Below are 27702 nucleotides of genomic sequence, written 5' to 3'. Positions count from 1 at the left end.
GGGCTGGGCGCTGCAGGGGAGGGAGGAGCTTGCGGAGGCCGGCGGGCGGGAACGGGGAGGAATTCCAGGTTTTAGGCAAAGAAAGACGGCAGGGCTGGGGAAAAGGGATCGTGGACGGGAGACCCCGCAGGAGGAAGGAGGGGGCTGGTAAGCGGGCTCCTTCCAGCTATGGAGGGGGGTTGGAAGGGGCTGGAGACGTGATTTTCAACTCATGGGATTTATGGCTTGGAAAGACCCCTCTGCCCTGCAGGGGCGCTGGGCTCCCTAGGGGAGAGATGAGGGCGGCAGCAAGGGCCCCACTGTACAGTGAGACGGGGCGAGCTCTCGGTGGCTGAAGGAAAGAGCAGCCCGAGGGAGCCAGGCTGCGGTGGGGCTGCTTCCAGGAACAGGGAGGGCCTGGGAGGGGAGAAAGGGGCTGAGGCGGCGCTTGGTCAAGTTAAGGGGGAGAGGTCTGTCCGCACTCGCAGCTGTGCGCGGTGTCACCAAGCTGTTGTTCCCACAGTATTCTTTTTTATTTTTATTTGTTCCTTCTTTTCACGGGTGTTGACCCGAAGTATTTTCTGTCATGCCTGGCCACTCTGCCCTGGACCCTCAATCCCGCCGAATAGGACACATCTCCAGAACCCCAGCAGGAGCCAGCTGCAGGGCTGGCCTTAAAATCCTGCTTCAACAGCAGCTCCTGGAGGCCTGCTTCAGTGCAATCGGCCTAACCACGGCCTAACCACCAGGGCTCATCAAAGAGGCGGCCTGGATGCGTGGGACCTAAGCAAGATCAGTAAAGGGTTATCCCAATTTCAGACTCGCTCCCAGAAAGTCACTCTTGGGAGCTCTCTGTGGAATTGGGCCCCCTTCTTCTGGTAGTATGTTTTCAAAACTGACAGGGGTATGAAAGAAAAACTTATCCCGGAAAGAAAATTGGGTTGAACATTTATCATCTCATTTAAGTCTTGCAATGATGGCTATATGTATTTTTGCTAAATAAGTCTTCTATTAATTTTTTTTTTAAAGTTTGAGATGTCTGCAGAATGGGCATGTGGTTCGTTAGAGTGGCCAATACCCCAGTGAGTGACAACACTTTGTGTGTGAGGCCATTGGCCGCCAGGCCATCTCACTCACTGCTTTGGGGGCATCATTTTGCACAGCCCCTGCAGAGGGTGATTTGGGCTCCTGGGTCACGCTGACAAATGCAGGAACCTGTGAGGCAGCCATTCCCCTTCCAGGAATGTACCGTATCCATGTTCTACCAGCTACGCAAAGCGACTTGAGTGCCAGACTAGTCACTTCAGTTACTGTAGCAAAATACTGGAAACTCCCTAAATGCCCATGGGCAGACACCAGGGAAATCACTGCAGCACGCCCAGACAATGGAGTACTATGTGGCAGTGAAAAAGAATAAGGAAGTTCTCTCTATTCTGATGTTGACATTCAGGACACATAATGTTAAGCAGAAAAAAGCACACTGCAGAGCAGAGTTTGTGGTGTGTGTGTGTGTGTGTGTGTGTGTGCGCACGTGCGTGCCTGCGGGGGGACAGGGCTGGATGGGGACAGAGGTTAGAAAGGAGCTGTTTGGCCGTATATCTGGTAACTTTTCATTATGAGCCATGTGAATGTGTTATACTATTAGCATTTTATAACTGAATGTGTAACTGAGAAAATGAAAGTGGTGTTGCTGGAGATTGGAGGAGAGGGGAGGAAGATACTTTAGTGTCCGGAGGTAGGCTCGACCAGCCACGGCCAGCGCCTCCTTGAAGTGGGTTCATCAGCAACTTGTGACTTGGTGTGAAGCCAAGTTCAGCGCCAAGGTGCAGGCTGTAGTAACAGGCCTGGGTTTAACCAAGACTCTGGTTTTGCCAGATGATCACTCAGGAGGATGATAGCTGAGCTGTGGGAGGGGCTTGCCAGGGAGAAGTCATACTGATGGGTTGTGGGGTCTCACTTCAGGGAGGGTGGGGGGCATGCACGAGGGGCTGAGGGACTGCAAGGCAGCACAGGGTCAGAGGATGGGAGTTCTGGGGGCAGCCAGAGACTGCTAGGTACAGCCACTGGAATCAGTGAATGCAGGGACGGGGACTCTGGTCACAGAGGAGGACCCTTGTAACTGAGGTTGTGGAGGCGCTGCAGTTACCGGTGAGGACACAATTGGAGTGTGACCCTGAGACTATGTGGCTGATATCGTCGGGAGCTGGGGGCTCAAGGAACTGGGAGGGGGCCTGTGGATGCTCATGGAGTGATGGAGGGGGCAGTGGGCAGGGACTGATGTCCACTGAGAGTGGACAGGAGAGGCCCAGAGGTAAGCAGATGACCACAATGATGAGAAAAGCGGAGATGGCTGAGACGTGGCCTGCCCTGCAGTGTGCGTAGCCACTGCTCTTAAGGCCTCAGCCTCACCTGCTAGCGTCTGCCCCTGGCCTTAGGGAAGTGGACGGTCCCCAGATTTAGTGGCTGGATCAGGCTTGTGAGCTGCTGTGCCAGAGCCTCAGCTGGGAAGGTTGAGGCAGTGGTGACTCCAGGAGGAAAGGAGCCGGGGTGCCCTGATTCCCTGAGCCTTCCAGGTGGGTGATACAGCCACTGCCAGCAACGCTATTCAAAGGGGAAGGACGGGAGGCCATGCTAAAGTTCAGCTGCCTCATGTGGCCAGGCCCCTCTCTGCTCCAGGAGAGGCAACTGTGCCTCCAGACAAGCCCAGGTGGGTAGTACAGACAGACATGCCCAGGTGGGTGGTACAGACGGACACGCCCAGGTGGGTGGTACAGACGGACACACCCAGGTGGGTGGTAGAGACGGATGAGCCCAGGTGGGTGGTACGGATGGATGCACCCAGGTGGGTGGTACAGACATTGAACCTGCTTAAAGGACTGCCGTGAATCAGGAGGTCGCTCCTCTACAGACAGTCATTGCTGCTGCAGACTCACCCGGAGGGCCTGGGACAATGCGATGTCGGGAGGATGCAGGGACGTTGTCAGCCAAGACCTCCATCCAGGACTCCATTCCCGCTGGGTGGGGGGCGCATTGGAGGATTGCTCCGGCTGCCCTGGAAGGCGGAACCCACAGCTTCTCTATCAGCTGCCCCTGGGCACACGGGTCTGGCAAGATCCCAGGGGAGGATCCTGGATGGTGGGAACTTTCAGGTTCAAGGGGGACCCCTGGAATAGTAGGTGTCCCATCTCCTAGGGCGCTAGCGTGGGTTGGGTCACATGGTGGTGGGAGAGGGCCGGCCGAGGGCACAAGTGCTTTTCAGGCTTCTGTTCATGTCACATTTGCTGATGTCCCATTGGTCAAAGCCAGTCATTCTACCAAGGTTCAAGGTTGGAGAAACTGGCTTCCTTGTGACGGGAGAAGCTGGAGTATAGTGTGACCCCCCACCCCTGCCCACTCACCACAGCTGCCCTCTGATGGCAATTATTTACATCCCCCCATGAAAAATATATTCACTTCCCTCTCAAACCCCCCAAAGTCTCCTCCCATTACGGACGATAGTTGCCGTTCACCATACTGTGACCTTCCATGGGACTGGATGTGAATGGAAAGGACACACTCAACACAGGGGACATGATGGGAACAGGACAGCCACTGCCAGCAATGCCATTCAAAGGGGAAGGATGAGAGGCCGTGCCAAAGTCCAGCCATCGCAGGTGGCCAGGCCCCTCCCTGCTCCAGGAGAGGCAACTGTGCCTCCGGATGAGCCCAGCTCTGCCCCCGGGGGTGCCCTCTAATCATCCGTCACTCTTGACAGCTCTTGGCTCCTCCACCTCTCCCCTGTGCTCCTGGCTCTGCCCTCTGAGGGGCCCTTTCTTTGCCATAACAAACAGTCCATGTTTGGAGCCCAGCAACCTTCTTGGTCTTTGTGTCAGTCAGGGCCTAGTCAAGAGGTGGGAACCACACAGCAACTTGAAAAGGGAATGTTTACTATGAGGAGTTACTGACTGTAACAGGGGATTGGGGTTAACAAGGGACTGGCTACTGAGGAATAAAGAGAGCTCAAAATAAAGGAATGGGAGATCCCCTAGGTCGAGGCAGAGCTCCATGGAAGGAGCAGATCTGGAAGGGTGCCCATCCCCGAAGGGTGCCCATCCCCAGGATGGGGATGCAGGCCTTGGTGGAGAGGATGCAGCCTTGGCGGCTTCAGCAGGTGCTCTGGAAAAACCTGCGGGAAAGAACCAGCTGAACCTGCTGGAAAGTCGCCTCCTGAGATGCCAGGTAAGCCATACACAGCCAGGTGCTGTGCCTCAAAACTTGCCGCAAAGCTACTTATGCAGAGCGCAGGAAGCCGTCCTGGGAGGCTGTGCAGGTTAGCAGCCAATGAACAAGTGAAAAGAAACCCCCCTCCCTCCTTGATTGTCTCTCCAGCTCCCTCTACTCACAGTGCACAGCACCGTGCCAGCAGGCCAGAGGATTCCAGAATCCCAAGCAGGGTAGTGAAAGATGGGCTTGGGTCAGAGGCAGTAGATTGATAGCAGGCAGTTGCTTTCCACATGCACCCTTTTACACACATTTAACCTTTTCTAAAAATCCCAGTAAATGCAATACATGTGTCCTTCCCGCAAGTGAAGATGCATTCGGGCTGTCTCCAAAATGAGGAGACAGTGAGGACAAGGTGCCAATGGTTACTGTAGCCACTGCTGGCTCTGTTAATTACACCACAAATTCAACCACAGTCCACTGAATATCTTGTTACCTGAAAACAGAATGGTAACACTAACCTCCAAAAAAGTGTGTATGCAATGCAGATGCCAGCTAGAGAAAACAGGAACATGGTTGGCATGTGCAAACAAACACGTACAGAAAACAAGCAAAGAAAACTAAGCAAAGATACTACAGTCCTTGCTTCTGTGACAGTCGGGAGACTTGATGCCCACGGTTCCTTCTCCCATCACTCATCCTGGATTTTCCCCACCCTCAGCTGGGACCTCAGCTAGTTGATCTTTACTTGATGAAACAACCAAAACTTTCATTTCAGAAGGTTCTGAGTCCTCAATTTTCCTGCCTTTCCATGGCTGGGGTAGTTTTTCATGAACCTTTTCTATTGGCCGTGGAAGTAGTCAGAAGTGCCGCAGAGAATGAATGCCCTGATTTCCAGACATAGGAGCAGCTGCCTGGTCTCCCAGGAGAACCAGAATCTATCACTGCAGTCAAGAGAGCAATCATGTTTTAGGTCTTTTGGTGACATGACAGAATGAGCCCCAGATGGCCAGGTGGCAGCATCACCTTTCAATTTAAGGAAACCACTGCTGCGTCCCCTGGTTGAAGGATGTTCCTCTCTGGGACTAAGACCTTCACATTGGCAGAGCTCAAAGTTGCTGCGACAGGAAGCCAAAATCCCGCCAGTTGGTTGTTACTAGGTGTAATAGTGAGTGGATCCCCCTCACATCTGCTGGTTGCATGGAGTTCCTAATCAGGGAAAAGGAGTCAGGCTGGGGGGAACAGGAAAAGCAAAACAAACAAAAAACAGGTAAGCTGTAAGTCTGCCTTTCTACATGGCCCAGGACACACAGAGCCCTCCTATGCAAATAACTCACAATCTTCCTGTGCCCAGTTTATCACCAGACCCTCGGCTGATAGACAACTGTAAGTTAGCTAACTGCAACCTTGGCATTGTCCGTACTGCTCGGGGCCCTCTCCAGCACAAGCACTGTTCTATAAAATCCCCCACGAGTCTTTGTCTCCTTGCAGTCAGCTCCCCTTTGGCTGATCTGCCCATTGCTTTCTTGCGATGTATTTTCCTACGTTCTCTAATAAGCCTGCCCGTCTTTACCTACAACTCTCTTGATAAATTCCTTTATTGCATGCGCCACTGCTCCTAGTTAGTCACTACCTGTGACAGCTTGGTTCCTGGAGCTATGCATTTTGGCCATAAGGGAAATAGAACCATGTGGTGGTCCCTGATTCATAGCGTATATGGAATCCTGTAAAATAGAGTCCATCCTTCCTAGGTACTGCCACTCAGTATTTTGCTGAGGCTAGCTCCTTCTGGGTGATAGAGTAATCGGTAAGACCAGTGGATTCCACGGCCACAAGCCACTGTGGCATTTCCTTGGCAGTGAAATGGGTTCCTTCGTCAGAAGCAGCCCTACGTGGAAGCCATGATGGTAGAAGGCATCACGTGAGGCTACGAGCAGCAGTGCTGCAGAAACACCCTGGGCGAGGGAGGCAAAGTGTGTCCCTTCCAGGAAGGTTAGTCCGTGTCCCCTCCATGGTGGAAGAGACCAGGATCCACCTGCTACCAGATGCTGGCTGCTTTCTGTCGGGGAAGGTGCCACTGGGCACTCAGTGCCGCTCTCTGGGGCTGTGAGAGGGTTGCCAGCAGTGAGATTAGTCAGACCAGCCTGAAGAGATGAGCTCATGTTGCTGGGCCCATGCATAGCCTCCATCTTGGTCACCATAAATACGTTGTTTCTGGGTTCATGGAAAAAGCACTGGTGTGGCTAGGGAATTATGTCCCCCCAAATTCATCTTAGAGTCCTAACTCCCAGTACCGAGGAAGGTGGCCCTGTTTGGAGCTAGGGTGTTCACAGAGGTAATCAGGTTACAATGAGGTCATTGGGTGGCTCTAATCCAATAGGACTGGTGTCCTAAAAAGGGGAAATTTGGAGACCGACACAGGGAGAACGCCGTGTGAGGATGGAGATAGACATCAGGGTGCTGCTCCTGTCAGAGGCGTTCCAACCAGAGTGACTCCATCTTGAATAGGGGCTGGGAAAAATGAGGCTGGGGCCTGCTGGGCTGCATTCCCAGGAAGTTAGGGATTGTTAGTCACAACAGTTTACGGTTGAGGGAGCAGATTAATAATGTTTACTAACAGACCCGGAGTGTCCTGATGTCCCAGTATCTTGAGAACGCATTCTTAGTTTAAGAAGTTTTGTTTTAAAGATAATAATATCGGGCCGGGCGCGGTGGCTCACGCCTGTAATCCCAGCACTTTGGGAGGCCGAAGCGGGTGGATCACGAGGTCAGGAGATCGAGACCATCCTGGCTAACACGGTGAAACCCCGTCTCCACTAAAAATACAAAAAATTAGCCAGGCATGGCGGCGGGTGCCTGTAGTCCCAGCTGCTGGGGAGGCTGAGACAGCAGAATAGTGTGAACCCGGGAGGCGGAGCTTGCAGTGAGCTGAGATCACGCCACCACACTCCAGCCTGGGTGACAGAGCAAGACTGCATCTCAAAAAAAAAAAAAAAGATAATAATATCGATTATTGTGAAATATGGTAATTACAAAGACTAACCCTTTATCACAAACCCTTGTAGTAAAGCACTTCTCATGTGATTTTCCTGTCTTAAACAAGCATTGTGCTTAGGCTGGGCATGGTCCTCCTTTTACTTTAAGGAATGCCCTACTCTGTCTACGGAGTAGTTGTTCTTTTTTTTCTCTTAAAAAAATGTATATATATTTTGGGGGCTCTATTTTATAGGATACTATATATATACACACACACATATATATGTGTGTGTGTATATATATATGTCTTTTGTCTTATAAGTACCGTGCGCTAACTGATTGCGCCACTGGAGCCACTATATATGTCTTTTGTATATATGTTTGTGTTACAGGCCAAAAGAATGAGGGTCGTGATCAACTCGGTATACCACTGGAGGCTATATGAGTAAACAGCAAACTGTTTCTCATAAATGCAGAATGTTGGCAAACTGACAAACTGTGTCTGCCACCCAGAAGGGACGCTGAGGGCAGTCACGCCGCAAACACAGTATTTCTTGTGATTAGGTACATCTGAAGCCTATTAGTAATAATATGAACCTGTTATCAATTGAGCAGCCAACCAATCGTTACCTCCTCCTCCCTGCTCTTGCTACCCAATAAATACGAAGGGCTGCGGAAGCTCAGGGGCTGCCTTTGCTCACTAGAAGCTCTCTTATTCCTCCCCTGGACAGTTCCTTTAAAATAGTTTCTTTTGTCTTTTCATTTCTACGTTTGTCCCTTCCTTCAGTCTTGTAATGATGGTCTCAAGTAGTAACAGTAGTAACTGTTGTAGGGATGGTTTCAAGTAGTAACCATGGCAGTCAGCCACATATTTGTATATATATATTTACAGGATACAAATTATATATATATATATATATATATATTTTAAGACACAGTCTCACTCTGTTGCTCAGGCTTGAGTGCAGTGGCGTGATCTTGGCTCACTGCAACTTTGCCTCCCAGGTTCAAGCAATTCTTGCCTCTGCCTGGCGAGTAGCTGGGACTACAGGCACACACCACCACACCCTGCTAATTTTTGTACTTTTAGTAGAGACGGGATTTCACCACGTTGGCCAGGCTGGTCTTGAACTCCTGATCTCGGGTGATCTGTCTGCCTTGGCTTCCCAAAGTGCTGGGATTACAGGCGTGAGCCACCGGGCCTGGTCAAAAAACAAAAACAAAAACAAAACAAAACATATATATAGATAGATAGATTAAAAAAACAGGCATGAGCCACTGGGCCTGGCCAAAAATATATATATATTTTATAGCGACAGGGTCTTACTATGTTGTCCAGGGTAGTCTCAAACTCCTGGGCTCAAGCAATCCTCCTGCCTTAGCCTCCCAACATGCTGGAATTATAGGCATGAGCCACCATGCCCACCCAGGAGTAGCTATTCTTTCATTCCTTTACTTTCTTAATAAATCTGCAGCCAGGTGTGGTGGCTCACACCTGTAATCCCAGCACTTTGGAAGGTCAAGGTGGGTAGATCGTGTGAGTCCAGGAGTTTGAGACCAGCCTGGGCAACATGGTGAAACTTGTCTCTGTGAAAAATTAAAAACAAATTAGCCAAGCATGGTGGTGTGCGCCTGTAGTCTCAGAGGAGGTGGGAGGATCACCTGAACCTGGGAGGTGGAGGTTGCAGTGAGCTGAGATCACGCCACTGCACTCCAGTCTGGGTGACAGAGTGACAGAGTGAGACCCTATCTCAAAAGATAAAATAAATAAAATAATTTATTTAAAAAAAAAACTTGCTTTCACTTTGCACCTTCTAACTGACATATGTTTTATTAAAGCTTCTAGAGGACATGCTGTTTCTTATCAGATCCAATTAGTTTTACATCACCAATGCAGGGGGCCAGTATAGTGGTGTGTGGAATGTTAAATAATAAGTATCAGTTTGGCCGGGCGTGGTGGCTCACGACTGTAATCCCAGCATTTTGGGAGGCCAAGGCGGGCGGATCACCTGAGGTCAGGAGTTTGAGAACAGCCTGGCCAACATGGTGAAACCCCGTCTCTACTAAAAATACAAAATTAGCCAGGTGTGATGGCCAAGCCTGTAATCCCAGCTACTCGGGAGGCTGAGACAGGAGGATCACTTGAATCCAGGAGGTGGAGGCTGTAGTGAGCCAAGATCCTGCCACTGCACTCCCGCTTGGGTGATAGAATGAGACTCTGTAAATAAACAAATAAAGATCAAGTCGTAGAGATGGAAAGTAGAATGGGGTTGCCGAGGGTTGGGGACAATGGGAATTTCTTGTATGATGGGTGCAGAGCTCTAGTTTTGCAAGGTGAAAGGAATTCTGAAGACGGGGGGTGGTGATGGTTGCATGACAATGTGAGTGTGCTGACTGCCACTGAAGTGTAGACCTAAAAATGGTTAAAATCGTAAGTTTTATGTTCTGTATGTTTCACCACTGAAGTGTAGACTTAAAAATGTTTAAAATTGCGAGTTTTATGTTCTGTATGTTTCACCACAATTTAATAAATAAATACAAAGTATAAAGGAAAAAAGGAACCGAAGCCTAGATTAAAACAAAGGATTTTCGTGCTATTTGACTACATTTTAGAAAGCAGTGTGTTAGGACCTTGATACTGTAAGAATGGTTAAGATATTAGCCACATGGGCACCGCCTGGAAAGGTTTTAGAAAGTCAGAATGCCCGCCTCAGCTGGGTGTGGTGGCTCAGGCTGTAATCTCAGCACCTTGTGAGACCAAGGCAGGCAGGTTGCTTAAGTCCAGGAGTTCGAGATCAGCCTGGGAAACACAGTGAGAGCTCATCTCTACAAAAAATTAAAAAGTTAGCCAGGCATGGTGGTGTGTACCTGTAGTGGGAGGCTGAAATGGGAGGATCACTTGAGCCCAGGAAGTGAAGGCTGTAGTGAGCTGAGATGGTGCCACTGCGCTCTAGCCCGGGTGGCAGAGTGAGACCCTGTCTCAATCAATCAATCAATCAATCAATCAATCAAAAGAATGCCTTCCTCAGACCTACGACATCAGAGTTTGCAATTGTACCATCCCCAGGTGACTCATACAAATTCAATAGTTCTCTGAGCTTTTTCTGAAGTATAAGGTACAAACAATAAAGCTTACTTAAATACAAAATAAAAGATAACAAAGCCCTTTCAGCTGGAACCGCCATTTTCCAAAAGTTCGCCAAAATGACGAATGCAAAGGGAAAGAGGAGAGGCACGTTTTCCAGGCCTTTTGGAAACCGTGGAATTGTTCCTTTGGCCACGTATATGTGAATCTGTAAGAAAGGTGACACTGTAGACATCAAGGGAATGGGAACTGTTCAAAAAGGAAGCCCCACAAGTGTCACCATGGCAAAGCTGGAAGAGTCCACAGTGTTCCCCAGCATGCTGCTGGCATTGCTGTAGACAAACAAGTTAAGGGCAAGACTCCTGCCAAGGGAACTAATGTGCGTATTGAGCAGATGAAGCACTCTAAGAGCCGAGACAGCTTCCTGAAACGGGTGAGGAAAATGATCAGAAAAAGAAAGAAGCCACAGAGAAAGGTACCTGGGCCGGGCGAGGTGACTTGCTTGCGCCTGTAATCCCAGCACTTTGGGAGGCTGAGGTGGGTGGATCACCTGAGGTCAGGAGTTCGAGACCAGCCTGGCTAACATGGTGACACCCCGTCTCTACTAAAAATACAAAAAATTAGCTTGGCATGGTGGCACACACCTGTAATCCCAGCTACTCAGGAGGCTGAGGTAGGACAATCACTTGAACCCAGGAGGTGGAGGTTGCAGTGAGCTGAGATCATGCCATTGCATTCCAGCCTGAGCAACAAGAGGGAAACTCCATCTCAAAAAAAAAAAAAAAAAAAAAAAGAGAAAAGTACCTGGGTTCAACTAAGCTCCAGGCTGCTCCACCCAGAGAAGCACACTTTGTGAGAACCAGCGGGAAGGAGCCTGAGCTGCTGGAACCCATGCCCTATGAATTCATGGCATAATAGGTGTTAAAAAAAAAAAAAAAAAGACCTCTGGCTGTAAAATAAAAAAATAAAGTAAAAAATAAAAAACCAAAGGTATCTGTGGACTATATTATAGCAGAGGCCAGGATTCATGTAGTTAAGACATGAAAGTGTACTGTTGGCCCTGCCAGGTAAAAGCAAATTGTTTTTGCAAATTAGTATGGAAATAAGGCATTAGCTAGGCCAAGAGCTGCATACCAAGTGCCAGGGACCAGGTGGATTTGCACCAGTAAAAGTGCTACATCTGGGACAGCAGCCATGAGTGGAGTCGGCCACCTGATCACATTTATTACAGGTCAGTCATTCTCCAAGGTTTGTCCAGCATCTGCACAGGTTGAGCTGGTGGGTTTTATGGTATGGGAATGTGATAGCCATGTCTCTGCTTCTTTCAAGGCTTTAGTGGTGGCATTAATCTCTGCAATTACCTAGGGATGCAGTCAAGGCCAGGATGAGAGGGAAGCTAGTGAGGCACCAGGGCACAGCATGGAAGGATCTCAGGATGATGCCAGAGCTGAGCCTGCACTTACATTCTGTGCCCAAGAGGCCTTACTGTTTTTTGTTTTTGTTTTTTTTTTGAGACAGTCTCACTCTGTCGCCCAGGCTGGAGTGCAGTGATGCAATCATAGTTCACTGTAACTGTGAACTCCTGGGCTCAACAATCCTCCCTCCTCAATCTCCAGAGTAGCTAGGACTACAGGCCTGTGCCTCATTGCCCAGCTAATGAAAACAATTATTGTAGAAATGCGGTCTTGCCATATGGCCCTGGCTGGTCTCAAACGCCTGGCCTCAAACAATCTTCCTGCTTCAGCCTCGCAAAGCACTGGGATTACGGGTATGAGCCACCATGCCAGGCCAATGTGTTACTCCTAAGGAGACCCTCACTCCAAGGCAGTGTAAGTGCAGTGTTGGAATCTGACACATGAATTCACCGTTGGTGGGACTGTAACCTAGCACAAACTTTACAGAAGGCATTTGATTGTTTATTTAAAAAAAATTAATTCTGGCTGGGCACGGTGGCTCACGCCTGTAATCCCAGCACTTTGGGAGGCCGAGGTGGGTGGATCACGAGGTCAGGAGTTTGACACTAGCCTGACCAACATGGTGAAACCCCGTCTCTACTAAAAATACAAAAATTAGCTGGGTGTGGTGGCGGGTGCCTGTAATCCCAGCTATTCGGGAGGCTGAGGCAGGAGAATTATTTGAATCCAGAGGCAGAGACTGCAGTGAGCCGAGATTGTGCCACTGCACTCTAGCCTGGGTGACAGGGTGAGACTCCATCTCAAAAAAAAAAAAAAAAAAATTAATTCCAAGGTTTCAAATTGTCACTTCTCACAAATTTGTTTCTTTCTGTGAATTTTAAATTCTTGATTTACATTTTTGCCAGAGTAGTACATCAACATAGTTTCAAAAATCAAATAACAGCTCTAGAACTTATATTACAATGTCCATCCTGCACCCCCTGCCACCACCACCTCAGGCCACCCCTTTCACCTCTACCTGTGTCTCTGGTCCTTCTTGAGTTTTAGTTTTGAATGTTCTATATTGAGTTGTTACTATGTAGGTCTTGAACAATTCTTTTAAAACATATTAACAGGCCGGGCGCGGTGGCTCAAGCCTGTAATCCCAGCACTTTGGGAGGCTGAGGCGGGCGGATCACGAGGTCAGGAGATCGAGACCATCCTGGCTAACATGGTGAAACCCCGTCTCTACTAAAAAAAAAATACAAAAAACTAGCCAGGCGAGGTGGCAGGCGCCTGTAGTCCCAGCTATTTGGGAAGCTCAGGCAGGAGAATGGCGTAAACCCGGGAGGCGGAGCTTGCAGTAAGCTGAGATCCGGCCACTGCACTCCAGCCCGGGTGAGAGCGAGACTCCGTCTCAAAAAAAAAAAAAAAAATATTAACAGAGCTTTTCATAGTTTTAGGCAATATCGTGAATCAGACCCTTTCCCCCTAAAAATTATCTAACTAGGTTCTCAGTGTAAAATGTAAACCTACTGAGTTTTTCATATTTATATTATAATCAGTGACCTTTCCAGATTGTGGCATTTGTTCTAAGAGACTTTTGGTTTAGTCTCTGATTTTCTGGGTGAACAATCCTGTCATTTGGGAGATTATACATTCATATACGCACTGTGTCACGTCTGCATAAGACACATGTGCCCTGTCTAATGGCACATATGAGACGCGTATAAACTGCTGGTATACAATCAATTGTTTGTTAGGGGTGCCAACAAATGACCTACCGAGGCACAACCTGAGGGAGGCAGGCAGGCGAAGATCAAATATAATCGTCATTCCTGAAAAAACCACTGTGAAGAATGTGGCTGCCATCTGCAGGCCACGGCTGCCCCATGTGAGTGCCACCAGCGACAGACAGATGCTTTGACCCAGACGTGGGCAGCAGAGCTTCCCCCAGGGAGACATAAGAAGGACAAACACGGAATAAGTTTAACAAGTTAAAGCACAAGAGAAATGGGCTTCATACCGTCACCCGTCTGCCAGTCAGATGAGTTCCCCTTCGCCTGGGATAGGGGTTGGAAAGGGAGAGAGAGATGAGGCCAGTCACGGCTCTGGAGGATCCTACACAGGGACAAAGCTTGCCGCCACCCGCTCTACCCATGGGCTTCCCCTCCACATGGCATCCTGGAGCAATTCCTGTTTTTCTTTCTCTATCTCTTTTCTGTTTTTGAAAGCAGCTTACAGTACTCCATTGTTTGGGTGCCGCGCGATGACTTCCCTGCTGTCTGCTCATGGGCATTCGGGGAGTTTCCAGTATTTTGCTACTACAATAGAAATGACTTAGCCCAGCACTGAAGTCACTTTGTGAGTTTTTCCTGCTTGTGTGTTTTGTGCTTTGTGGTTTTTTTATGAGTTGGAGTCTTGCTCTGTCGCCCAGGCCGGAGTGCAATGGTGCAATCTCAGCTCACTGCAACCTCCGCCCTCTGGGTTCAAGCGATTTTCCTGCCTCAGCCTCTTGAGTAGCTGGGACTACAGGCGCCTGCCACCACGCCCGGCTAATTTTTGTATTTTTAGTAGAGATGGGGTTTTACCATGTTGGCCAGGCTGGTCTCAAACTCTTGGCCTTAAGTGATCCGCCTGCCTTGGCCTCCCAAAGCGCTGGGATTACAGGCGTCAGCCACTGCACCTGGCCACTTTGCAAAGCTGTTAGAGAATGAATAAGATACATTCCTGGAAGCGGAATGGCTGACTCACAGGTTCCTGCATTTGTCAGCCTGACCCATGAGCCCAAATCACCCTCCGCAGGGACTGTGCAAAATTATGTTCCCAAAGCAGTGAGTGAGATGGCCTGGCGGCCGACAGCCTTCCCATTATAAATGTTAACTATTCAACTAAGATCAGATGGTACCTGGAGATGGGGGAGCAGGGAAGGATGAGAGGGATGGGTCACCCAGGGGCATGGTGAATCCTTTGGTGGTGGTGGATATGCTCATTATGCTGATTGTTGTGATACTCTCACAAGTATATACACATATGCAAATTAATTAAACACATACTTTAAATATGTGCAGCTTATTGCATATCAGTTATATCTCAATAAAGCTGTTTAAAAATCATAAAACATTAGTTTTTTGGTCCCCATCAGATTGTCAAAAAAAATAAACAAACAAGGTAATTGCCTCTAGTCCTGACAACTTGTAAGGAAGCCAGCTCCCTATCCGTGAAAGAATGAATTGGCATATGTTTTTTGGAATTAATTTTTGAAGTCTTCATTTAAAAAGTGTTTCTGTTCTTTGTGGAAGGAAAATTATATTGCTCCTCCTTCAGCTGTTGTAACTAAGATCCTATTAATGCATTTCATTTTTGACTGGGTAAAACCGAATTCCATGGGTTTGCTTTTTGCTTCTCAGGCAACTAATGAATTTTCAGATCTTGTCCTTAAAAATGAAAATGTGCATCAACGAAAAAAATCTAAGACAGGGTTAAAGATTTCTCCTTTCCCCTGAAATCGTGGAGGAGAGATATTCTAAATGATAAAGGCTGATCAAATGATTTGATGGATAAGGTGTGGAATTAAGACCATTTACAAGAGTATAAATCTTGTTTTCCCGTGGGAAATTAGGACTTGTGTAAAATTAGTAACTGTTATCAACTTTCCAATTTCTCGATTACCATGAACTGTTATTGAAACAGAAGAGCTTTGTAATGTTTCTAAAGCTTTAGAATTTGAGGCCACGGTTTTTGAAAATAACTTCAAATAAAAACCTGGAATTGTGGCTGGGTGTGGTGGCTCACACCTGTAATCCCAGCACTTTGGGAGGCCGAGACGGGTGGATCACCTGAGGTGAGGAGTTTGAGAAACCCTGAACTCCTTTAGTAGAGAAACCCCATCTCTCCTAAAAATACAAAATGAGCTGGGTGTGCTGGCAGGCGCCTGTAATCCCAGCTACTCGGGAGGCTGAGACAGGAGAATCACTGGAACCCAGAAGGCAGAGGCTGCAATGAGCCAAGATCACGCCATGGCACTCCAGCCTGGGCAAGACAGAACGAGACTCTGTCTCAAAACAAACAAACAAACAAACAAAAAAACCCTGGGATTCTGCTTGGTTGTCTTGATAACCTGCTGCCTTAGTAGCCCTGTTATAATTACATTTCTGGATTCTTAAGCCATACAGGTCCCTGGGAGAGTCCTCAGACAAACGAGATGGTTTGCATCTCTGCTAAATTTTTTTTACCTTAGTAAAGAGATTTCTTATCCTAGGCCGGGTGCGGTGGCTCACGCCTGTAATCCCAGCACTTTGGGAGGCTGAGGTGGGTGGATCACCTGAGGCCGGGAGTTCGAGACCAGCCTGATCAACATGGAGAAATCACATCTCTACTAAAAATACAAAATTAGCCATGCATGGTGGTGCATGCCTGTAATTCCAGCAGGAAAATCGCTTGAACCCAGGAGGTTGTGGTGAGCTGAGATTGTGCCATTGCACTCCAGCCTAGGCAGCAAGAGCAAAACTCTGTCTCAAAAAAAAAAAAAAATTCATATCTTAATAAAGAGATATTGAACAGGATCTTTGAGGTAATAATTCTACTTGTAGGGAATGTATGTTATCAGAAATATTAGGACAAACCTGTCATTATTCATACAAGGATTCTCATTGTAGGGAAAACTAGAAACTCCCAAACTATCCAGCAAGAGGGAAAGGGGAAAACAATTATGCTACACAATGCAGTGTGGCCATTCAAACAAGGAGGCAGATCTGTTTCCACTGATCTGGAAAAGTGTCCATGACATGACATTAGTGAAGAATGCAAATTTGTAGAACAGTATCTGTGCAGAATGGCTGTGCTGATATAGACGTGTTGGCACCAAAATGTTCAAGGGGAAGGGGAAGGTGGCAGGATCCAATCTGTACTTCACGTAATCCCTTAAAATGTGTGGGATGGTGGGTGACTCTTCCCTGTTCAGATTTTTGCAAACAAGATGGTATTTTGCATTAAGTATAGTGGGGAAAGGCATTTAAGACATATTCATGTTTGTAGTGCTTGAATAATTTAAAATTTCTTATTTTGATATTTAGTTCGAACATTTTCTATAAGAAGTGCTTTTAAAACTAGAAAAAATTTTTAAGAGTCTATATAATAAATTCCTACAGCTTTACTTGAATAAGGGTGCCTAGGATTTTTCTTGAATATGAACCTGTCATACGGCTGGTTGTGTGTTGAGGCCAGAGGGTGGGACCATCCCTGAGGGCCGGGCTGGGACATCTCCCCATGAGGTTGGTCAGTCCTTCCGCCAGCTCATCTGTGAAGACTTCAACCCAGGTCAGGGCCTGGGGCCTGGGAGGCTGGAGGCTTAGCGTGGTGGGCCCTTCCCTTTTCAAGGGCAAGCACTGTCAGGCACTTTGGTCCAGACTCCAGGCCTGCAGAGGCACAGAGTGCACCAAGGCGGGGCAGTGGGAGGGGCCAGGGTGCGACCCCAGGACAGGCTCCGACCCCAGGACAGGCTGGGCTCAGGCTGCACTTGTCCTGTGTCCTCTGGGTTGCTCTGTTGTTCCACAACCCCTAATCCCACAGTAAAATCCTGTCATCCTCACTGCCTGGTCTCCGCCCCTGTTGGGGGTGAATGAGCAGCTTGTCCTGCGTTTAGTGCAGAGGCCTGAAGGAGGAGCCTGAGCTGGGGGCAGCCATGTTCATTTGGGGACGGGGCAGGTTTGGTCAGCAGAGGGGCTCCCCTACCCGGAGGGCAGCTGATTCTCAGGGCTGAGCAAAGTCTGGAACTTCAAGGGCAGGAACCGTGTCCTAGGACCAACTCTGTCCACCCTCCCACACCCTCCCATGGCCATGACCTTGGCCCCACTCTCGGTCAAATAGAGAGCCTGGCCCTTATGTGTGCAGGAGCCCTGGGGTCCTTCCTGAGCCCAAACAGGGGCTGGAGGGTCCACATTTTTGCAGTGAAGGGCTCTGTCTAGGTTCAGCCCAAGCAGGCCTGGGCAGGGGCAGCTCTGTCAGGTGCCCTGTGTCCCCAGGTCTTTCCCCTGAAAGCAGCGAGCATCTCAGTCCCTCCCACTGCATGGGTGGATGGAGTTCAGAAGAGTGGGAGAAGAAGGGGAATGCTTACTTTTTCCAAAATGATCCAAGGATTGTTCTGGAATTGTTTGCCAAGGGCTGTGTGGCCATGTGTTTTTCTAGATTGACTTAAAGAAAAAATGGTGTTGGTGTCCCCAAGGAAACAGGGCATCCAGGCTGGAAGGACAAAAGCCAGGTGGGCTGAGGGGCTGGCGGGGCCACATCTCCCACGAGGGAAGGGAAACTGAGGCCTGGCCATGCAGGCCCAGGACCCACCCTGCCCCTTTGCACTGAGGGGAGGGAAGGTCTGAGTCCCCGGGAAGCAGAGCCAAGGCCAGCTGGGCAGGGGACAGAAGCTGGGTCACCCCTGGGACACCCAAGCAGAGCGATGCAGCCCCTGGGATGGGCTTGGCTGGGTCTCTCCTCGGCTCTTTTCTCTCCTGTAAGACGGGAACATGAAAAGTCCTTCCCCACGAGGGGGACGGCCCAGCACACTTCCCCATAGCTGGTGGCAATGCCCTGGAAGTCCCAGCTGTCACAGCTCTGGCTGCCCCTTTCAGATGCTATCTCAATGACACGTGTCCAGGTCCAGCCTGTTCACCAAGCTTCAGCCCTCCCATCCCTCACCCTGGGAACTAAGGGACAGCTCCGGACTAGCCCAGTCTTTCCCGAGTGCTCACGTGCTTCCCAGCTTCCTCCAAAGGCCAGCAGTCCCAGCGAAGTCCTGGGAAAGGCTGGCCAGCCTCAGGCAGCTCCAGTGAAGGCTGTGACCACCACAGGGAGCGCCTCTGCCAGCTGGTGGCCCCAGGGACTGCCCAGACTGTGGAACACTCAGCTTCCCAGGGGGAGAGACCCTGGCCCACTGTGGGCAGCAGAAACTGTGGCTGTAGAGGAAGCTCTGGGGGGCTATGGGAGCCCCTACCCCAGGGGACGCGGGAACTTGGCCGGGTCCAGGCCTTGCAGGAGGCTCCCTGCGGAGTTGCAGAGGGGCAGTTTCCCTTCCGCAGAGCTGCTTTCTCACCCTGGTGGTGGGACAAGCCCTCTCCTGCCTCTTCACCCAGGACCTGAGTACTTCTGAGCCACGGGTGGGCAATTTATGACCCACTTCTCACTACAGAGGAGCCAGGGCAGCTCACCAACGCCAAGTGATGGAGAAAATCAGTGGGAGGGAAGCACAGACTCCAACATTTTTTGCCAAAGTGCTGGTTGGAACACTTTTGAATTCTGGGAAGTCTTGTAATTATGTCAACATATAACCTTCTTTTAAAGAAGCACAAGTGTAATGGTATGGGCCTGTAGTCCCAGCTACTCAGGAGACCGAGGTGGGAGGATTGTTTGAGCCTTGGAGCTTGAGACTGCAGTGAGCCACAGTTGCGCCACTGCTCTCCAGCCTGGGTGACGGAGCAAGACCCTGACTCTGAAAAAAATTAAAAATCATGGAGCTTCCATCAGATGATCCCCTCAGATCAAGGCACCGAATTACTTTTTCCAAGCTACTTGGAAATATTGTCCTTTTGGGTCTTGCATGACAGGTCCATTAGATGAGACCCAGAAGTTTGGGCAATTCAAGGGAAAATGGGTGGCCGGGCGCGGTGGCTGACACCTGTAACCCCAGCACTTTGGGAGGCTGAGGCGGACAGATCACCTGAGGTCAGGAGTTTGAGACCAGCCTGGCCAACATGGCAAAACCCTGTCTCTACTAGAAATACAAAAATTAGCCGGGTATGGTGGTGCACACCTGTAATCCTAGCTACTCGGGAGGCTGAGGCAGGAGAATTGCTTGAACTCAGGAAGCAGAGGTTGCATTGAGCTGAGATCATGCCACTGCACTCCAGCCTGGGTGACAGAGTGAGACTTTGTCTAAAAACAAAACAAAACAAAACAAAAAGCCAAAAAACTTGACCAAGCCACAACTGCCATACTGGTCTGGGTCAACCTTAAGTTCTCCTTTTTTAACCAGAAACAATATTCCCTGAAACCAGAAGTTAGGAAAGGACTACAAGCCATCGTTGATAACTTAAGGTTGCAGGGCTTCCTCAAACTCTGCAACAGCCCTTGTCATACCCAATATTGGGGGTACAAAAACCCAACGAGGAATGGAGACTAACTAATTCAAGACCTCCATTATTCACCCAGTGGTTCCCAATCCATATACCCTGCTAGCTCAAATACCTGAAGGAACTAAATGGTTTACAGTCCTGGACCTAAAGAATGCCTTCTTCTGGACATTGTATACCTTGACTTTCAGTATTTGTTTGCATTTGAGGAGCCCTCTAACTAAACCACCCAGTTGACTTGGACAGTGTCACCTCAGGGGTTGTGAGACAGCCCCCACTTGTGTGGGCAGGCATTGTCAAGAGACCTCTCCAAGTTCCTTTATCCTCAGGTTACAGTTTTTCCATTCATAGGTGACATTCTCCTCTGTGCTCCAACTGAGGAAATCTCTCTGGAGGACAGAAAGGCTCTTCTTAATTTTCTGGCTAACAGAAGATATAAGGTTTCAAAATCTAAACCCCAGCTCTGTCAGACTTTGATGAAGTACCTAGGCCTGGTCTTGTCAGAGGAGACCAGAGCGTTGGGTGAAGAGAGGATTAAATCCATCTCCTTCTTTCCCCTCCCCCAAACCCTCAAGGAACTAAGGGGATTCTTAGGCATTACTGGATTCATAACTGGGTACAGTGAAATAGCTTGTCCCTTATATCACCTAACAAAGGAGACTCAGGCAGATAAAACTCACTGTGTAATTTGGGAACCAGAGGCTTTTGACCAACTAAACAAGCCTTGCTTAAGGCACTGGTCTTTAGTTTCCCCATAGGGAAGACATTTAATCTTTATGTGTCAGAAAGAAAGGGAATGGCCCTGGGAGTTCTAACACAGGCCACAGTCCAGCCCAGCAGCCTGTAGGAAGGAACTAAGTTCCTTACCTAACTAAGGAACTTACCTAACTAAGGAACTTACCTAACTAAGGAAAGTTCCTTACCTAACTAAGGAACTTGATTTGATAGCTGAAGGATGGCCAGCCTGCCTCCAGTCAGTTGCAGCAGTAGCCTTGCTGGTACTGGAAGCTACTAAGTTAACCATGGGGAATAATGTAACCATTTATACCCCACATAATGGGGAAGGACTACTTTCTTCTAAGGGGAGTCTCTGGCTAACAGACAACTGCTTCCTCTGGTATCAAGCTCTGTTATTAGAGGGATCTGCAGTCAAATTAAGAACGTGTCCCTTCCTAAATCCAGCCACCTTCCTCCCATAGGAAGCTGGGGAGCTTGAACATGACTGTGAACAGATAGTAGTGCAAACCTGTGCAGCCAGGGAGTACCTCAAGGAAACCGCCTTAGAGAACCCTCACTTTTTATGGATGGAAGTTCTTTTGTGGAGCAAGGGATCCATAAAGCAAGGTATGCAACGGTTACTCTGAATGATATTGTTGAGAATGCATCTCTCTCCTTGGGTATCAGTGCTCAACTAGCTGAGCTAATCACCCTGATGAGGGCACTAGAATTAAGCAAAGGGAAAGCAGTTAACATTTATACTGATTCTAAGTACACTTTCCTAGTCCTCCATGTCCATGCCGTTATCTGGAAAGAGAGGAACTTCTTCACAGCTAATGAGTCTCCCATTAAATACCATCAGGAAATTAATAAACTACTATCCTCGGTTTTCCTTCCACAGGAAGTGGCAGTAATACAGTGTAAAGGCCATCAAAAAGGGATGGATGAAGTAGGTGAGGGAAATAGGTTGGTGGACCACGCAGCTAAATCAGCACTGAGAGTGCCTCTGATTTCTGATACACTTGAAGCCCCACTGATCTGGGAGGGCCCCATAAGAGAAATAAAACCTCAATATTCTCCTACAGAAAAAGACCGGGCCATCTCTAGAGGATATATCCTTCAGCCCTCAGGATGGCCACAGTGTTGGTAGAAGAGCTGAGGTAGGACTGGCTTGTCTGTCATAATATAAAAGAGTCTTGGAAGATGTTCAGGGTCCAGGGTCTAAAATCTCTCGTGGCCTTTGGAACACCAAGCTCTGTGCCAAAGGTGGAAGGCTGCCCTGCTGTACCACAAATCTAATCCCATGGCTTGGATGGAATTCAGGGCACAGGGCACAAAACCCCTCGCAGCCTCTGGAACGTGCACAGACTTGTTGGTTGCTCTCCCAGCCTTGTAAACATGTTCTCCATTATCTCAAGCAGCAGAGCATATTCTATATGCGTCAAAGAAAACGCTAAACTGTCACAGCTATGCTTGATGCACCCCTACCTTTCTACCCCTACGTCCTCACCTGTTTACCACCACATCCGTGCATCCTCACCACTTGGTTTTTTGTGTGATCACCAAGAAAGAATGTGGGCTTCCAGAGCTCAGGGCCTTTGCAGCCTCCATACCAGCATTGGCCCCCTGGACCCACCTTATGCACTCTTAACTTGTCTCTTCTCATTCCTTTGACTCCGCCAGACTTTGTAGCCCCCATGGCCTGGTGTTGAGTCTGATCACCCCAACATTTCTGGCGCCTAATGTGGAGCTATGAAGACCCCAGTGAAGAAACACCAGAGTGTGCGGAAGCAGAGGATGCATTGTCAGAGGACACCTGAGGGCGACTGAAAGAAGCTTGGCGGGAAAGCTGAGTGCTCAGAAGAACCAGGGTAACAATGGGACAAAATGAAAGCAAACATTCTACTTATTTAAATTTCCCGAGGCATTTATTACAGAGAGGGAGAGTGAAGGTCAGTACTCAGAATTTATTAACACTCTTTCATACAGTAGAGCAGTTTTATCCATGGTTCCCAGAACAAGAGACAATGGAGTTAGATGAATGGGAAAGAATTGGCAGAGATTTTTTAAAGGCCCATACAGAAGATGCCAGAATTCTAGTTTCTGTTTGGTCAGTGTGGGTGTTGATAAAGGCAGTTCTTGAGCCATTTCAAACAGATGATGAGGCAGATTCAGATGAGAAAGAGGTAGATGAGTGTAAAAAATTAACTTCAGATTCTGAATATGAAGAACAGCAACTGGAAGAAATTAAAGAAAAGAAAGGGAAGCTGAAAAAGGTATATTTTACTAGCCTGTCAGTTCCACCTGCTGAATTAAGTGAATGGCCACCTTCTCCCTCTCCCCTTAATGGGCGAGAAGATGAATTAGCTGCAAAACTTACTGCTTAGTGGCAACATTAAATATGGGGAACAATTGGTGGTGCTACACAAAATTCTATTCAGAAGGCTAGAGCTGAAGAAGAGCTAGAAGCATGGCAATTTCCAGTTACTATAATTCAGCAAGGAGGACAAAACATAGTTAATTGAGCCACTTTTCCTTTTAAGATGTTAAAGGAATTTAAGCAAGCCATTAGTCAATATGGGCCAAATTCTCCTTTTGTACAAACTTTACTAAAAAATGTGGCTCTTGATAATAGATTAATACCATATGACTGCGATACTTTAACAAAGTCTGTTCTCACTCCATCTCAGTACTTGCAGTTTAAAACTTCATGGGCTGATGAAGCTCAAACTCAGACAAGAGAAAACACACAAGCACAGCCGCCTGTGCCTATTTCCTTTGAACAGTTAATGGGGTTGGGCCCTAATTGGGGCCAATTAGACAATCAAGCAGTAATGAAAAATGTTGCCATTGTTCAGTTATGCACTGTGTGCTTATGGGCATGGAAAAAAATAGATGTTACAGGGAAGAAATATCCTTCCTTCATTAGACCTATGAGAGGGAAGGCTCATTTGGCTGAATATATTAAGACTTGTGATGACATTGGAGGTAACTTACATAAGGCTACTCTTTTAGCTCAAGCAATGGCTGAATTAAAAGTGGGGGAAAATATGCCTTTTTTTTTTTTTTTTTTTTTTTTTAGAGTGTGGCTCTGTCTTCCCTCCATCCCCCAGTGCAATGGCACGATCTCAGCTCACTGCAAGCTCCGCCTCCCGGGTTCACACCATTCTCCTGCCTCAGCCTCCCGAGTAGCTGGGACTACAGGCGCCTGCCACCTCACCTGGCTAGTTTTTTTTTTTTGTATTTTTTAGTAGAGACGGGGTTTCACCATGTTAGCCAGGATGGTCTCGATCTCCTGACCTCGTGATCCGCCCGTCTCGGCCTCCCAAAGTGCTGGGATTACAGGCTTGAGCCACCGCGCCCGGCCAGGCTCTTGTTTTAATTGTGGGCAGTTTGGACACACAAAAAAGGAATGTTAAAAGGGAAATCAATAGGCAAGGGCTACTACCAGTAAGCAACGAAAAAGTCCTGGTATCTGCCCCCGATGTAAGAAGGGCAATCACTGGGCAAATCAGTGTCTTTCTAAATTTAGCAAAGATGGGCAACCACTTTCTGGAAATGGGAAGAAAGGCTGGCCTCAAGCCCCCTCAACAAACCAAGGCATACGCGGCACTGTCAGTGTCCCTACAAATGTACAGCAATTGTAGATCTGTAGATCTCTGCAGCACAATTCCTGCTTCCTAACTTCCTGGAGAGCCACCAAAGAAAGTCCCCATGGCACTTAGGGGACCTTTACCCTCAGGAACAGTTGGTCTATCACTTGGAAGATCTAGTTTAAATTTAAGAGGTGCCACTATATATACAGGAATAATTGATTCTGATTATACTGGAGAGATTCAATTAGTTATTAGTTCCTCAATTCCATGGTCTGCTTCCCCAGGAGAAAGAATTGCTCAGTTGTTACTGTTATCTTATGCAAAACTGGGAAGAAGCACGGTAAAAAGAATAGGAGGCTTTGGTAGTGCGAATCCAGCAGGAAAAGCTATATGTTGGGTTAATCAAGTGTCTGACAAAAGACCTATTTGTACAGTAACCATTCAAGGTAAAGATTTTGAGGGGCTAGCAGATACTGGAGCTGATGTTTCTATTATTGGTTTAAATCAATGGCCCTGGCATTGGCCAAAACAAGAGGCATCCATTGGTATTGTTGGGGTAGGGGCTGCCTCAGAAGTTTTTCAAAGTTCTTTAATTTTGCCATGCTAAGGGCTAGATGGCCAAGAAGGGACAATTCAACCTATTATTATACCTAGTCCTGTCAATCTATGGGGTAGAGACTTACTACAACAATGGGGTGCTGAAATATCTATTCCTATGGCTCAGTGTAGTAATAACAGTAAACAAATGATGAGAAAAATGGGATATCTCCCAGAAAAGGGACCGGGAAAAATGAAAGTGGCCAACCAGAATCTTTAGAACTAAAAAGGCAAATGGATTGAACTGGATTAGGGTATCATTTTTAGGAGCGGCCATTGCTGAGCCTCCAGCTCCCATTCCTCTTGTTTGATTAACTGCCAAACCAGTTTGGGTGGAGCAATGGCTGCTGAAACAGGAAAAACTGGAGGCTTCAAAAAATTGGCACAGAAACAATTGCAAAAGGGACACATGGAGCCTACTTTCTCTCCTTGGAATTCTCCTATTTGTTATTAAGAAAAAATCAAGGAAATGGAGAATGTTAACAGACTTGAGGGCCGTTAATGCTGTGATTCAACCCATGGGCACACTGCAACCAGGGCTGCCCCCTCCAACAATGATCCCCAAATACTGGCCTCTCATAGTAATAGATTTAAAAGGTTGCTTTTTTACCATTCCTTTAGCTACTCAAGATTATGAAAAATTTGCTTTTACTGTTCCCGCTATAAATAACAAAGAACCAGTGGACGGATACCATTGGAAAGTACTGTCACAAGGCAGGTTAAATAGTCCAACTATTTGTCAAACTTATGTCAGAAAAGCTATTAAACCAGTTAGAGAACAATTCAAAAAATGCTATATTCTCCATTAAATGGATGATATTTTATGTTCAACTGAAACTAGAGAAGAATTAATGTTATTCTAAACAATTGGAAAACACTGTAACTGCAGTGGGATTAATCATAGCCCCTAATAAAAATCCAAACTTCTGCTCCCTTTCAGTATTTAGGAATGAAAGTAGAACAAAGTACTATTAAGCCTCAAAAGGTTCAAATTAGAAGAGATAATTTAAAAACTCTAAATGATTTTCAAAAATTATAAGGAGACATTAATTGGATTCGTCTCACTTCAGGCATTCCTACTTATGCTATGTCTCGTCATTTTTCTACCTTACAAGGTGATTCTAACCTTAACAGAAAACATTCTCTATCCAAAGAAGCATTAGAGAAATTTCAATTAATTGAAAAAAAAATTTCAACAAGCACAAGTGACTTGAATTAACCCTATGCAGCCATTACAGTTTTTAGTTTTTCCTACTAAACATTCACCTACAGGAGTTATTGTTCAACAGAACGATCTGGTTGAGTGGCTTTTTCTACCTCACAATACAGCTAAAATGCTCACTCTGTACTTAGATCAAATTGCTGTACTAGTAGGACAAGCAAGGCTGTGCACAACAAAGTTAATGGGATATAATCCAAATCAAATTATAGTTCCATTAAACAAACAACAAATTCAGCAGGCTTATATTAATTCCCAGGAATGGCAAGTTAATTTGGCAGGTTTTACTGGTGTTCTTGATAATCATTATTCTAAATCCAAAATATTCCAATTTCTTAAATTAACATCATGGATATTGCCTTCCATTACTCAAAAAGCCCCTATTGAAGGGGCCATTATTGTTTTCACTGATGGATCTAGTAATGGAAAAGCCTCATTTGCAGGACCTCAACAGCAAGTTTTTCAAACTGACTTTGCTTCTGCTCAAAGGGCTGAACTTATGGCTGTAATAATAGTGTTAAAAATTTTTAAACAGCCAGTAAACATTGCTTCTGATTCAGTCTATGTAGTGCAAGCCACGCAAAATATTGAATGTGCCTGAATTCAAAATGTGACTGATGACCAACTTAATCTTCTATTTCATTCTTTACAGCAATCAGTACAACAAAGGCATTCCCCTTTCTATGTCACTCATATTAGAGCACATACTAACCTCCCTGGCCCTTTAACTAAACTTAATCCAAGGGCGGATAATTACATGGGGAAGAGGATTTGCTTGTGTTTCTCCAGGTGACAATCAGGTGCCTGTGTGGGTGCCCACCAAACATCTGAAGATCTATCATGAGCTACAGTAGGAAGAGAGGACTCTGGGAAGAGCCAGATATGAGTGATGGTGCAAATAAACATCTCAGAGACGAAGGAGAAAACTGATCTCCCCAAAACAACGCCCCCTGTCAGCAAGAAGTAGCTAAGATCAATCATTGTTCATATTCTAACAGCAGTTAGATGGGCCTCTTCCAAGGTGGGGAATGATAGGGACAGGAGGCAAGGAAATTCTGGACAGAAAAAGGCAGGTCCCCAGTGAAGGCCCGAACCTGAAGACTGGAACCATGGCCCAAAGTGAGAACATGCCTTCCTGGTTTCCCGCTCAAATGTTGCCTTTTCCAAAACCACCCGTGGCCCGCCCCCACCCCCCATCCTGTGCCTATAAAAACCCCAGGTTCCACTGGCAGAGAGCAGAGAAGAGGAGAAGCATCTGGACATCAGAGAGTACAGTTGGATGTTGGAGAGAAGCAGCTTGACTTCAGAGAGATGGCTTGATGGCATCGCTCCAGGGGAAGATCACCTTCCTGCTCCATCCCCTTTCCAACTCCCTTTCCTGATGCGGGCCGCTTTCATTGGCAATAAAATCCCCCGCATTCACCACCCTTCAATTTGTGTGACCTGGACGCCAAACAAGAGCTGAGGTACTATAGGTGCAGATGCAAAAGGCTGTCACACTGACCCCCTGCCCACACTGGTGGAAAGCAGCCACCTCATGAGAAAAGGCAGAGGGCCCACTGAGCTGTTAACACTTAAGCCATCTGTGGATGGCAGAACTAAAAGAGCACTGACTGTAACATTCCTTCTGGGGCTTTGAGGGTCATGGGTACTTCTCCCAGATGCTGCTGCAGGGCCCATGCAGTTTTGCCCCAGCTAACACTCGAAAGCACTCACCCTGGCTACTGCAACTGCTCACCTGCCTGTTCCCTCCCACAAGGGTTGAACACAAGGGGTTTGGGTGAGTGGAGTTTTCCCCTGCTGGTGCCGAAGCTGCCAG

General features: G+C 47.5%; 1 long non-coding RNA gene across 1 annotated transcript; it reads left to right on the top strand.

Annotated features, from left to right (window-relative positions):
• Nucleotides 1-87: 87 nt before the first annotated feature.
• On the top strand, nucleotides 88-27092 carry LOC116275680. Its single transcript, XR_004184753.1, has 4 exons — nucleotides 88-147; nucleotides 20954-21098; nucleotides 22155-22423; nucleotides 26673-27092. It is a non-coding gene; the product is annotated as an uncharacterized LOC116275680 (long non-coding RNA).
• The last annotated feature ends 610 nt before the right edge of the window (nucleotides 27093-27702 follow it).

The sequence above is a fragment of the Papio anubis genome, chromosome 7, assembly GCF_008728515.1.
Source record: "Papio anubis isolate 15944 chromosome 7, Panubis1.0, whole genome shotgun sequence".
Classification (NCBI taxonomy): domain Eukaryota; kingdom Metazoa; phylum Chordata; class Mammalia; order Primates; family Cercopithecidae; genus Papio; species Papio anubis.
Note: the sequence above shows the minus strand (reverse complement) of the source record. Positions and strands in the feature narration are given on the sequence as shown.